Source organism: Triticum urartu, chromosome 2A, assembly GCF_056163025.1.
Source record: "Triticum urartu cultivar PI428250 chromosome 2A, HENAU_Tu73, whole genome shotgun sequence".
NCBI classification, from domain to species: Eukaryota; Viridiplantae; Streptophyta; class Magnoliopsida; order Poales; family Poaceae; genus Triticum; species Triticum urartu.
In genome coordinates, this window is record NC_141874.1 from 735,173,201 (window position 1) to 735,178,215 (window position 5,015).

The 5,015-nt window shown below is 35.8% G+C and overlaps 1 long non-coding RNA gene across 1 annotated transcript; it reads right to left on the minus strand.

Moving 5' to 3' along the window:
- Positions 1–940: 940 nt before the first annotated feature.
- On the minus strand, positions 941–3,188 carry LOC147987378 (uncharacterized). Its single transcript, XR_015615287.1, has 2 exons — positions 2,382–3,188; positions 941–1,287 (listed from the first exon to the last, which is right to left on the minus strand). It is a non-coding gene; the product is annotated as an uncharacterized LOC147987378 (long non-coding RNA).
- Positions 3,189–5,015: the final 1,827 nt, after the last annotated feature.

A 5,015-nucleotide genomic window follows, 5' to 3' on the forward strand; every position in this document is an offset into this window, starting at 1 on the left:
GGCATAGGGAATGATTTTCATTCTCATTCTATTTTCTGCCGTGGTCGGGCTTTGAGTCTTACTCAACTTCACACCTTGTAACATAGGCAAGAATTCTTTCTTTGACTGTTCCATTTTGAACTACTTCAAAATCTTGTCAAGGTATGCACTCATTGAAAAAACTTATCAAGCGTCTTGATATATCTCTATAGATCTTGATGCTCAATATGTAAGCAGCTTCACCGAGGTCTTTCTTTGAAAAACTTCTTTCAAAACACTCCTTTATGCTTTGCAGAATAATTCTACATTATTTCCGATCAACAATATGTCATTCACATATACTTATCAGAAATGCTGTAGTGCTCCCACTCACTTTCTTGTAAATACAAGCTTCACCGCAAGTCTGTATAAAACTATATGCTTTGATCAACTTATCAAAACGTATATTCCAACTCCGAGATGCTTGCACCAGTCCATAGATGGATCGCTAGGAGCCCACTCAGAATGGCCATAGATGGGTAGGGCTAATAACATCCGGAAGAATGAGCTTAAGGTCACTACACCATGACCAAAATTTAGGAGTCACCACATCTGCCGGGAAAAGTAGCCATTGGAGGCAGACTAACTGCCGGGAATGCTTTTTGCAGGCAATTAGGAACTTCCCTTGAAAGTCCCGTTGGGGAAAACAATTCCCGGTAGTTAGTATAAACCCCGGCAGATTCTCTGCCCTTCATATTCACACCTTCGCCGGCAGTTAGAACTATTCCCGGCATACAGCTTTTTCCCGGCAGGCTTACAATTCAGGGCGGACAGAAGAGTTCCCCGGCAGGTAAACTGCCTGTATTTGTGTCCACTGCGAACAAACAGATCTCCTGTATATTGTATACATGTATTTCAACAACTAGCATTTATCTTCAGTCTATTTTGTGTCATCTATATATAACAACACACATGCATCCAGTAATTAAGATTGCATCACTTAATAGATAATGTGTGCGTGTATATATATAAGCAATCTATCATCCATACATAGGTTCATAAGTCCAGGACAGCCAAAAGCACAAAATTCCATCATGTGTGCCTACGTGCACACATAGGCATACAAGTCCAGTAACAGAACATCCATCAGGTCTACATGTACACATGCATAGATTTGTAGGTTCGTAAGTCAAAGTATTACATAAAAGACAAAATGCAAAATATAAGATCTGGTTTTAGGTAGAAACATATCCCAGCAGAAGATCCTTTTTAGCTCACCAAACACACCTCTAGAAACTTGTGGATGCAAAGGGGCATTATACTGGTGACCTGTAAAAAAAGGAAATGGCCAAATAGATCAGCTTGGAAGAACCCATGTTCCAAACATAGAAGTTGCATGGCTGAAAAAGAAAATCAAATCATCCAAATGAAAAATACACATGTGTGTCACCCTATATGTACTCATAAGAATAGATTATGCACTATGTATGGATCATCAGAAAGACCAATTTAACCTATCACTATAAATATTTACCAATAGTCACCTTCTTTTGGTATATTAATTTCTTTTGATTGCTGTCAAGTTAATAAAACATTCAAAAACTGTAGGTAAGGATTAATTACTGGCAATCCAGTAGCAATGCAGGATGTCTTTTTTTGTACATGTTTGTTCTGTGTGTAGTGTGTACTAGTGCTAGACAGTGAGAATCAATAATTATGAGAATAATTATGAGAATGTATACCAACTGAACAGCCCTCTGATTAAATCTGCTACATGGGTTTCATAAAAATGTTGATTCAACAAAAAGAAGAGTTTGCAGGCACATAAATCATTTGCTGAAATGAATATAGGTTGCTCAAAATAAAAGAATGTTGGTTTGCTGAACATATAGTTGTGTGGTCCCTCTTATTAATCCATGATGTTTGTCCAAATTGTGTGCAAAGTTTCAGTAGTAGCTATAGAATTGTTTAAGAAACAGAGCTGCTGGTTGATTCAGAATAAAAGTACTTAAGCATGTGTTTGAAAGTAGGCACAATTTTAATCTTCCAGGAAAACCAAAAAAAGTACTAGTTGCTCAGGAGAAAATAAGAAACTTGTAGGCTCCTACTTTCAAACACATGCTTGACTCAGAAAAATAATTAGTCTTCAGCATGTGAGAGGAGAAAATATCATGTTAGCTCCCAGAGTGTCGATGCTTGCTATGATTGCTTTTCAGACAAGATGGCAAGCTATGATTGCTTTTCAATAGAATAGCCCTTGGGATCAGAACTAAATTTGTAATTCCAAATGGGTATAAAGGGATCCATGGTAAGGTCTAATTTTTGCAAGGGCTAGTTCATTATACGCCTTGCCTATTTAATAATGGAAACATAAATATCTTTTCATTAGTGTAATATTCAAGAATTCTAAGAAGATGTAATACCTTCTAGATGTGAGGACTGCTACCGGCTGTCATGGTTGCTTCTGCATAACTTTACAAACAACCTCGATCTGCATCCATAGTATTAGAACTACCTACTATGTCGTGTCACTGCATCACGGTTTGTTTGTACTACTAAATTTCAATCCTCGCCTAAATATCGCAAGCCAACACAAATCATTATTTTTTACAAAACTAAATAAGGCCTTGAAAGCATAAGTACTAGAAAAAGCAATCTTTGAGGTATTCGAAATTGAGTCAAACGATAACATGCAACGATAGAAACAAATTACAAGGTATTCAAACTAAAATCAAAAGATCCTGCAGTGTATAGAGCCTTATATAACAGGGTATGAGAAAATTATAACTTTCTTCTATGAGAGCCCCCAAAAGGACATTCATCGCAACCTTATACAGCAGCGTATAAGAGCCTTATACCTTATTATCTAACCTGCATATCAATCACAATCCCAGCTTTTTCCACAGTGCGCAAATATGATTCTGCAGTTTCCACGTCAACATTGGAGATAGTAAGCACAACTGTCAATCTGTCACATAGCAAAGAGTGAAATCCCTCTACAGAAAAACAAGATAGCACTTTTTTCTCAACAAAATACTGTATTCCGCCGTTTTCAGGACTATAGAAGTTTTGTCAAGAACATTAACTGATAAGATTGTACTGGAATGTGCACTCGACTTGGTGCTAGTGATTTGCATGGATATGTGTCATTTTTCTTAGATGGGTTGCTGCTGCATATTCATTCATAGCAGAATTGAAGATCCAAAAGGGAAGGATGCTTTAGTTTTAGTCTAACCACATAATCTTGCCCGGCATATAGAGCTTTGGAGGCAGTTAATTGACCCCAATTCTTGATCATTCCCGGCAGTTAATTGCCCTTAAATTTTTGTCATGGTGTAGTGGGTGGGCAGCCAACATTTTAGAGATTACCTTATAGACCACATTACACAGGCTGATAGGTCTGAATTGTGTACCTTCCTACGGATTAATTACGTTAGGGATGATCACTATTGTAGTGTCGTTCCATCCTTCACGAAAGATTCTAGTATTAACAGCAGCAAGAACTTCTGTAACTTCATCATCACCAAACATTGACCAAAACGTTTATAGAATATAAAATGTAGTCCATCTGGGCATCATGCTCTAAGATTCCTAATATCAAACAAAGCCTTTCGGACCTCCTCTGCTGTATATGGCTTTAATAGCGCTTCATTCATCCCAATGGTAACACTTCTTTTTAACCTGAGATAGGACAACCGGGATTGGAACAAGGACCTCCAATGTTAAAAGATTAGCAAAATAACTAGTTACATGAGCTTTTAGTTGGTCCGTACCTTCATGCCAAACACCTGCGTCGTCCAATCGTTTCTTAATCTGGTTTCTCTTCTTTCTGGATGTTGCTGCATTGTGAAAATAAGCGGTATTTCGGTCTCCATGGAATAGTCAGTTGGCTCTACCTCTTTGGATCCAGTACATCTCTTCCTGATCCATCAAATTCTCAAAAAGCAACTGGATCTCTCTCAATCTCGCTCGAGCCAGCACTGTGTTAAGTCAATCTAGTTGCAGTGAGCTTCACATATCGACGCAAATTTAATACACGCACCGGTGCGAGCCTTGCATGTAGGGGTGGGCCCAGCTCCATTCAAGGAGTGTGGTGTTTTTTTAAGGAACTTCAAGGAGTATATATGTACGGAATTCCCTATTTGACGCATACTGCATCAAATTGGCGGACCTTCGCAGAGGCGAGCAAGGGGAAGCGCTCAATGGGACAGGGCCCATTATAGTAGTTCAGCGTAGCTATTAGGGACGGTTTTCTACCAATTTTGGGAAAGGTTTCCAGCCGGTTTTTTTTTCTGGTTTCGGGAACTGAACCAGTTATTTTAATTTTCTTTTTTTCGTTTCTCTTTTTTCTCTTTCTCTTTCCTTTCCTTTTTCTTTTTATCTTTTATGTTTCTTTTTCTTTTATTTGGTTTTTTATTTATTTTTGTTTTTCAAAATTTAAATTCCTTCAAAAGATATTTAGAAATTTTCAAAATGTTTGCATTTTCAAAATTTGTTCATTTTTTCCGTTTGAAATATTACAAAGTGCTGTCATTTTATAAGTTTGTTCAGAAATTTTGAAAATCATATTGCTCTAAAAAATCAGAAATTCCAAAGAATAGGATTTACAATTTTTTTTGCTCCTGTTCAAAAATACATAGATGTTTAAAATTTATTGTCCGCAAATTCAAAACTGTTCATGAATTTTATATAGTGTTCACATTTTCAAATTCATTCTTTAATATAAAAAATGTTCTTGTTTTAAAAAAAATTCAAAAATTCTAAAAAAAGTATTCTAAAAAATATTTTTATTCTTTTATAAAAATGTTCTAAATTTTTTAAAAATATAATTACATATTTCAGAAAATGATCACATTATTAAAAAAATCACAAATTCAAAAATTGTTTGTAGACTATAAATAATGTTCTCATTTGAAAAAAATTGTTTTTAACTTTCATAAATGTTTGCGTTTTCATTTTTTGATCATGTTTTAAAACAATTGTTCATAATTTCTATAAAAGTTCTCATTTTGAATTTTGTTCCAATTTTTTTCAGAAAATGTTTGAGATTCCTCAGT